Below are 9,811 nucleotides of genomic sequence, written 5' to 3' on the forward strand. Positions count from 1 at the left end.
TATTTCTTTGAATATAAATTACAGTTCCTAAACCTTAAAATTTTTAAAATGTAGGAGCAGCTACTCTACTCTCCCAAACAGATACGTCTCCTATTACTCTGACACTATTCTCTCCAGCTTCGCAAACCTCACAAACTGCTGTCCAACTCAAATGGTACCTCTCAAATGCTGACTCAACTCAAATGGTACCTCTCTCAGGATCCCTTCTTCAGTTCTTTCCATCAAAGAATAATAATTCTTCATTCATTTGAACTTCTACCTAAGTTTATAGGTGTGCTCATACAGCACATGCCGCACCCTTACCTTAAACGGAGATTCCATAAAGACTCTTTTTTATAGCCCCAGGAGATTAACAATGAATCAGTCTCTTACTGAGCCTTTACAATGCAGGTAGTCTCACAACTCGTTCGACATTTAGATTCGACCACATTCTGGCACCATGCTGAATATTGAAGAGGCACTGCTACTTTGCCCAGGAACTCAAGATAAACGTATGCATATAAAGCTGAACTTCCAAAAGCCCAGTAAAATGATAGTAAAGGGATGGAAAAAGTCAAAGTTCCTCTCTTTACACAGCTGGTTATCTCTTTTCTCTATCCCAGAAAATGACTGGAAGTTTGTTTTCTGGAAAGAATAATTAAAACAGTTCTGCTGATTGGGAGATGTCAGGCATGGCTGGCGGGGGGCGGGGTGTCAAATTAAAATGAAAGGATTTAGTAACTATTCACAAAATGGACTATGACTATTTATTTTATTAATAAATAATCTATCTAAATAAAAAAATAATTAAAATAGGCTCAACTTGGCTCCCAGAACACTGATAACCAGGCCCTCATCTACTATGTAGAAGATCCAAATACTTTTTTCTCTTCCAAGAACTCTAACCCACCTAGAACAAAGTTCTAAAAGCACTCACAAAAGAGGCTTCCATGAAAAAAATGAGCTGAATTTTCCTAAATGAAGGGCATGTTGATAATACACCCAACATGAGCTCTGGACATTCAATCACTTCTGTGGTTTCCCACTTTTAATTATGACCAAATAACTAAGGATTAACAATTATTTAATAAAAGCTTAAAATGAAATCCAGAGAATAACAAAAACCAGAAAAGGTCATTTGGAGGAAGGACTATCTAAAAATAATAAAGTTTAAAATAAAATGATCATAAACACTCTGAGATAAAATATTAGATCCATAATAAGTTGTAAGTCTCTCCAACCATTTTTTAAACTAAATTTTTATCAACATCTTACTAGGAAAACCAGCATTTTGTCCCTAGATGCCTCAGACATACATGTATACACATACATATCCAGTAGTCCCCCTCTTATCTGTGGTTTTGCTTCCTGAGGCTTCAATTACCCATGATCAACTGTAGTCTTAAAATATTAAATGGAAAAATTCCAGAAATAAAATATCACACATTTTAAATAACTTTTATTATAATATATTATTATTCTAATATAGTTATTATTAATCTGTTATATGCCTATTTTGTAAATTATACTTTATTATAGATGTGTATGTCTAAGAAAAAACTTAACATGGTTTGGTACTTTCTGCAGTTTCTACTACACACTGGGTATCCTGAGACGTATCTCCCCTGGATAAGTGGGACTACTGTACATGCAGACATATACAGATACACTCTTACTTTACAGAACATCCAGATGAGAGAAGCAGAAGCCACAAACAACCATTCATCCTTGGAAAATAAAAAATATAACTTCAAAATTAAGAAGTATAATAAATGTTTGGGAAAAAGTTGAGGCAGTATCCCACAAAGCAGAACAAAACAAGGTAAGAGATGTTAAACAGGACAAAAAAGGTGAGAAAATTACAGCATCAATTTAGGAAGTATGATATAAAAACAAGTTAGGGGTTCCAGAAAGAGAGAACAAAGAAGCAAGGAGAGAATCATCCAAGAAATAATTAAGAAATCATTCTCAGAAAGGAAGGACATGCATTTCCACATTGAAAAGCTGTACCAAGCACTTGGTATAGTAGATGAAGTACAAAGTAGGTATCCTAAATTCTTTGAGAGGCACAATGGCTTTAGGTATTTCACCTATATCAGAAAAGAGCAAGCAATAAAGCAATGTCATCAAGATTCTGAAGGAAAATCATTTTCAACTTTGAGTTTTATCCCTTGTATCCTTTCTCAGGACATTACTGGAGATGAACTCTTTCAAAATGAGGAAGTAAAGCAAAGAAAATGATACTTCCCAATTAGGAGACCAGTTTTACTTATTCTTTCCAGAAAATAAACTTGCAAGTATTTGCTGGGGTGGAGAAAGGATACCCAGCTGTATGGAGCTGGAACTTGGAAAGCATCTGATTCTCCAAGAAAGAGGCAGCAACTCCACCACAGGAGAAAAGCAAAGGGACTCGCTAAGGCAACAGTGAAAAGAAATCCCAGAATGATCCCAGAATGACTGTGAACCAATTAGCAGAGAGGGCAACCAGATCAGGATGATAGTCAGATTTTCCCCAAAAGATGAAATTTTGTTTTTTTACATATAAGCAAGTAAATTTTATTTGTACCCATATACACACATGGGTTAGTGAATAATCAAAAAATGTTAAAATTTGGGAATTTTTTTGTACTATTCTTGAACTTTTCCTATAAGTGTGAAACTATGTAGATCTTCTAAGAAATTACTTTCAAAAATTAATTTCAAAATGCAAGCTATTTTTAAATTATTTATTATTATGAGATATAATTATTAGCTATATGTCTTGAGGTCTTATGCTTGGGGTTGGCATTGTGGCATAGCTAGTTAAGTCACTGCCTATGATGCCGGCATCCAGTATCGGAGTATCGGTTCGAATCCCAGCTTCTTTGCTTCTGATTCAGGTCCCCAAAAGATTAAAACCCTGAAGTGTCTGAACAGATCTGGAGATTCAGACAATGAAAAGGAATTTGGGGTTAATACAGTGGCAAGTACCTAGAAAACTAAGTCAAAAACAACAAACCAAAACAGCAACTTGAGTTACAGGGAGGTAGGAAAAGTACAAGAGGAGAAAATTCCTGATTTAGCTATAGTATTCAGCTCTACAAAAACATCTTTATAGACAGGATAATATCGACACTGACTACTGATCTAACTAAAGTGTCATTATAGAGGGAGGACAGGAAGAAGAGCTGCATGCAGTGACAGTAGAGGGGGGTAGAAATACACAACCTTTGCCTTTTGTAATGAGAAGTCTATAGAAAATTCTAAAACTGAAAAATCAAGAAGTAGCTATATAAGCTTGTAGCAAAAAGCAATAGAGATAAGCACCAAAAGAATCAGCCAAAACAGTTACATTAACTTTGTGGAAGGGGAAAGAAATATTAGGTGTGGAGCAGGGGTGATGACAGAATGCTCTTTCCTGTAACAAAATATATAAACTACTAACTATGTCAAAGCATAACAGTCACTAAACAATCATCCATTGCAGGCTTATACTTAAATGGGAGAGATACATACATTAATTGATCATTGTATCACAGGGTGGGCATGTACTAGCCAGCAATGTATCTGTAAATCTGTAGTGCAACTTGTTACAGTCTGCATTGTATTCTAATCATTTGTGTACACATTATTTCCTCTACGATGAACACAAAGACATTTAGCCTATTTAATTCACCTTTATTAACAGATTTTGGCACAGTGATTTATTTTATTTTTTTGACAGGCAGAGTTAGACAGTGAGAGAGACAGAGAGAAAGGTCTTCCTTTTCCACTGGTTCACTCCTCAATGGCTGCTGCAGCTGGTGCACAGCGGCCGGCGCACTTCGCTGATCCAAAGCCAGGAGCCAGGTGCTTCTCCTGGTCTCCCATGCGGGTGCAGGGCCCAGGCACAAGCTATCTATAATACCTATCTATGGGATGTGGGCACCTTAACTGGTATCTTAACTGCAGGCTAAACACTTGCCCCCAGTTTTGTATTTTTAAAACAGTTTTTAACACCCGGCTTAATAGAAAATAGATGCATTCTAATATCTGGTTTTGTATTTAATCTGATGTGATATGTTGTTTTGGTAGAAGTAAATTTAGGCCGGCACCGTGGCTCACTAGGCTAATCCTCCGCCTTGCGGCGCCGGCACACCAGGTTCTAGACCCGGTCGGGGCACCGATCCTGTCCCGGTTGCCCCTCTTCCAGGCCAGCTCTCTGCTGTGGCCAGGGAGTGCAGTGGAGGATGGCCCAAGTGCTTGGGCCCTGCACCCGCATGGGAGACCAGGAGAAGCACTTGGCTCCTGCCTTCAGATCAGCGCGGTGCGCTGGCCGCAGCGCGCTGGCCGCGGCTGCCACTGGAGGGTGAACCAACGGCAAAAGGAAGACCTTTCTCTCTGTCTCCCTCTACTGTCCACTCTGCCTGTCCAAAAAAAAAAAAAAAAAAAAAAAAAAGAAGAAGAAGTAAATTTAGGGAGACCAAATATGCCATCTCAAAATAGGAAGGCTCACTGAGCTGAATGAGGACAATTTAGAAGAGACAGATAAAGAAAACTCTCTGGTCACTCTCTGGTTCTCTGGTTGCCTAAATGCAGAACACAGATTGACAAAGACAAAGGGTATCCTACCGTCCTCTATCAGGGAGAATGGGAGAACAAAGGTTAACCACTAACAATTTTAGACCCTCATCAGCCTAGAGATGGTACAGAGCAATCTACATTAGTAATTTTCACAACTTGTCATTCCTAGGAACTCAAAAGCCAGGAGCTTCCTCTGGGTCCCCCAGGCGGATGCAGGGGCCCAAGGACTTAGGCCATCTTCCACTGTTTTACCAGGCCATAGTAGAGAGCTGAATCAGAAGTGAAGCAGCCAGGACTCGAATTGGTGCCCACTTGGGATACCAGCACTGAAAGCTGGGGCTTTAACCCGCAGCACCACAGTGCCAGCCCCAAACTTTACTGTTCTTTATAGAATGTTCTCCTTCAGAACTACTCCTTCACCCTCTGCATGTCTCCCATGCATATGAAGGTACTTCACACAACTGGTATATACTGTGTACCATCTTTAAATTCCATTTTTCCATGGATTTCTGAATTTTCCATATTGATGAAATACATGTTAATAGATTTGTTTTTTCTTGTTAACCTGTCTTTTGTTACTAAGAATCTATGAAAGTTGAAGAAAAAATCATTTCCCTATAAAATGAAGATAATTTAGTCTCACATAGTTATTTATATAGTTGGAATAGGGAATAATATTGATGCTACTGTCTTGATATTACATCAAACACAACAAATGGTACTTTTTCAATGGTTATAGTGTAAAACCTGAATTGGTCTACCTCATATTTTGAAAAGATTCTTCCACTTCTATATGATTTTGTAACATCATAGTCATATGGAAAATATTGACTCAGTGAGTTATGCTTTGTGTATATTCCCCATTTTATCATATTATAGTACTAAAGTTTAATAAGATTATTTTTATTGCTTCGTCAAGCATACTCAAAGGAGTGAGTGTTTGGTCTATTGGTTAAGACACTGCTTGGAACACCTACATTCCTTACTGAAGTACCTTGGTTTGAGTCATGGCTCAATCCCAATTCCAATGCTGGCTTCTTGCTCATGTGTACCCAAGGAGGCAGCAGGTGACGGCTCCCTCACCTGGGTCCTTGACACCCATGTGGCCTGGATCGAATTTCTGGCTACTGGCCCAGCCCCAGCCATTGCAGCCATTTGGAGATCGATCTTTCTCTCTCAAAAACAAAACTGTAAGATTTTACTTGAAGTTTAAGGTATGTAGAAAAAAGCAACATAATGATTACTGCTAGTACAGTTTGTGGCAACTGTCTTTAGATATGCTAACAAACAGCCAGCAATTCTACTCATCACTGCTTTTGCACTAACAGTGCAATTGTTAGTACAAAGAAGTAATTGAGGGACCAGTGCTGTGGCTTAGTAAGTTAAGCTACTGCTGGGGATGCCAGCATCCCAAATAGATGCTGCTTTGAGATCTGGCTGCTCTAGTTCTGATCCAGCTCCCTGGTAATGCACCTGGAAAAGTAGCAAAAAATGGCCAAGTGTTTGGGCCCCTGCATCCACATAGGAGACCTGGAGAAGCTCCTGTCTTCCTGGCTTTGGTCTGGCCTAGCCATTTGGGGAATGAACGAGCAGATTCTCTCTCTCTCTCTGTCACCCTGCTTTTCAAATTAAATAAATAAATTTTTTTTTTAAAAGAGGTAAATGCTTCTTAGTATTATTATAAAATTAATGTGACTTTGAAGAAAAAGATTGGAAGGAACTTGAAGAGTGCCAGAAGGATGAAGACTACACTTTGAGAACCACTGTTGTAGGCTGCTGGCTAGTATAATGAAAGAATCTATAAAGAGCAGCCACATTTGGCCTGTGTTTTTGACAGTCTGGGGAGAAACACAAAGATCCATGATCCTACAAAAATTTGTAGCCTCTGCTGACTCACCATATTCTACATGGCTGTTATTTGGAAGACAGTAGTGGCATCTTACCAAGGTTTTCCCATGGAAATTATTAAAATGTTTCCTTGTGAAAAATGCAATCCTATTGAAGTCACCTGGCTAAGCTGATAATAAGCACAATAGGTTAAGCTGCAACTTATGACAGCAGTATCCATATTGGAATACTGATTTGAATCCTGGTTGCTCTGCTTCTCATCTAGCTAATGTACCTGGAAAGGTAGCAAAAGATGGACCAAATACTTGGGGAGTGGGGGTCCCTGACACGAATGTGGGAGATCCAGATGGCTCCTGGCTTCAGCCTGTCCCGGATCAGGCTGTTGTGGCCTTCTGGGGGAATGAACCAGAGAATGAACGATTCTCTTTCTCTGTCAGTGTCACACACACACACACTCACACACACAGGGGAATGAACCAGAGAATGATTCTCTCTCTGTCACTGTCTCTCTCTCTCTCTCTCTCTCACACACACACACACACACACTTTCAAATAAAGCAATAGGCAAATCTTAAAAAAAAAAAAAAAAACAAAAAACCTGGTGGAAGGAAACATGAGCTGTATGAGAAGAAATAAGGCAATATAGGGGCCAGCACTGTGGCGCAGCGGGTTAAAGCCCTGGCCTGAAGCGCCGGCATCCTATATGGGCTCTGGTTCTAGTTCTGGCTGCTCCACTTCTGATCCAGCTCTCTGCTATGGCCTGGGAAAGCAGCAGAAGATGGCCCAAGGCCTTGGGCCCCTGCACCCACGTGGCAAACCTGGAAGAAGTTCCTGGCTCCATTGCGGTCATCTGGGGAGTGAACCAGTGGATGAAAGACCTCTCTCTCTGTAACTGTCTTTCAAATAAAATAAATCCTTCAAAAAAAAAATTAAGAAGGCAATATATATTACAGTGATGTTCAATTAAGGATTTTACAAAGATGTCAGAACAACTGCCTCATCACTGTTAGGAGCATGCTAGGTTGGGGCTGGCACTGTGGTGCAGCAGGTTAACACCCTGGCCTGAAGAGCTGGCATCCCATATGGGTGCTGGTTCAAGTCCCGGCTGTTCCACTTCTGATCCAGCTCTCTGCTATGGCCTGGGAAAACAGTGGAAGATGGCCCAAGTCCTTGGGCTCCTGCATCTGCATGGGAGACCTGGAGGAAGCTCCTGGCTCCTGGCTTCGGACTGGTGCAGCTCCAGCTGTTGCAGCTAATTGGGGAGTGAACCATGGGATGGAAGACCTCTCTCTCTCTGCCTCTCCTCTCTCTATGTAACTCTGACTTTCAAGTAAATAAATAAATAAATAAATCTTAAAAGAAAAAAAAAAAGAGTATGCTAGGCAAAGAAGCTCAATGGTTTTTTCTTCCATTATTTGCATGCTGGAATCTACATGAATCATCTAGTGCCATTTGATAAAAAATAAATCAAGACAAAGCTAAAATCATGATAGGCAACCAAAGGCTCCAAGAGGGCTGAAGGGAGTACTAATCATGTTTTTCCATTTATATCTATTCAATTATTTATAACTGATTTTCCTAAAGTGGCTGAATTAAAATACCAAATGTTGGCCGGTGCCATGGCTCAATAGGCTAATCCTCCGCCTGCGGCGCAGGCACACCAGGTTCTAGTCCTGGTCAGGGAGCCGGATTCTGTCCCAGTTGCTCCTCTTCCAGTCCAGCTCTCTGTTGTGGCCCGGGAGTGCAGTGGAGGATGGCCCAAGTGCTTGGGCCTTGCACCCCATGGGAGACCAGGAGAAGCACCTGGCTCCTGGCTTCAGATCAGCCGCAGCGGCCATTGGAGGGTGAACCAACGGTAAAGGAAGACCTTTCTCCCTGTCTCTCTCTCTCACTGTCCACTCTGTAAAAAAAAAAAAAAAAAACCCAATGTTGGAAACTACTGAAATACAAACATTTCTGTGGGCAGTTCTGCTACTAGGTATAGGGCAGCAACATGGCAGCAATTTAAAACTACCAGTTATGTAAACCATCATTTATATGTATACCATACTTTACAGTTTTAGAAGTATTTTCACACACTTTAGCTAATTTCAAGAATGTAATAATTTTTAAGGTAGAACTATTAATTTTTTAAATAGTTTATTTTTGTTTATTTGAAAGGCAGAGAGAGACAGAGCTGGATCTTCCATCTGCTAGTTCACTCCACAAATGTCACCAACAGCTACCTGGCTGAGCCAGGTAGCAGGGACCCAAGTACATGAGCCATACTACTTTTTTTTTTTTCCTTTAAGATTTATTTATGTGGAAGTCAGAGAAACAGATTGACTTTCCCACCTTCTGGTTCACTCCCTAAATGCCCATAACAGCTGGGGCTGGATCAGACCAAGACCAAAAGCCTAGAACTCTATCAGGGTCTCCCACATCAGGGACCTAAGTGCTTGCGTCATTATCTGCCTTCTTTTTCAGTGCTCTTTCCTAGACCCTATCATTTGAAGCTGCATTCATGATCACTCTCTTCACAATTTCTTTTGAAAAATACCTGTTGCCCCTAATGATGAGCCTAGGATCAAAATTTCCAAAGAGCCTCTGAACTTGCCCAGATAAGACTCAAACTAACAATGAAAGGTTAACAGTATTTAAAAATTTTCCAATTCTGTGTATCTCAGCAGCAGACGCTGATTTCTTATTAAGGACAATCCTTTGTCAGCCAAGTTTCCAAATTACTGTCTTAAAACCAATTCACACACTCAGCAAAAATTTACTATGTAAATTACTTGGTATAACTATTGTTTAGATTGAAGAAACTTGTCAGCTTTTGCTACAATGGCATTCACTATGGTGAGTAAGCTGTGATTACTCTGGTTGCATTTTCTCACCATACCCCCATATACCTAATTGATAAGGATAGACCTTCTATTGATGTCACTGTTATTCATGAATTCTGCTATACATTCCAATCATTTATGCTGCAATTACAATCACATATATTATTGTTGTTAGTAAAATGGCATAGTCTTATCTATGCCGCTATCTACACCCTGACACCATCCTAGGCTCTAGTCCACATCACCATTTCTGGAAGCCAGGTGATCACATGGCCCAACCATGGGTGTCAGCCCCACCTCCATACTAATGGGATTCGCTATTCCTACTTCCCTACCTGCCCCCTGGAAAAGGGGTATTAGGACCTGCTTCCCAGACATGCGCTCTCTCTTTCTCCTTCTTCACCCCTCTCCTCCAGTCCATTGGGTTTTTTCCAATAAACCCTTTCCCTTACTCCACTGTTTGGTGTATTTTGTGGCAGCCTCATAATTGTTACTACAAAGGAATCAAAAAAGAGATTTTGATTCACTTTTTAGCAAAATTTAAACAATCAGCAAAACCTAAACTAGCTTTCTGTTCTAAACTTATACATTTAAGTGGACATATAGTAACTCAATTT

Source organism: Lepus europaeus, chromosome 12 (assembly GCF_033115175.1).
Source record: "Lepus europaeus isolate LE1 chromosome 12, mLepTim1.pri, whole genome shotgun sequence".
Lineage (NCBI taxonomy): Eukaryota > Metazoa > Chordata > Mammalia > Lagomorpha > Leporidae > Lepus > Lepus europaeus.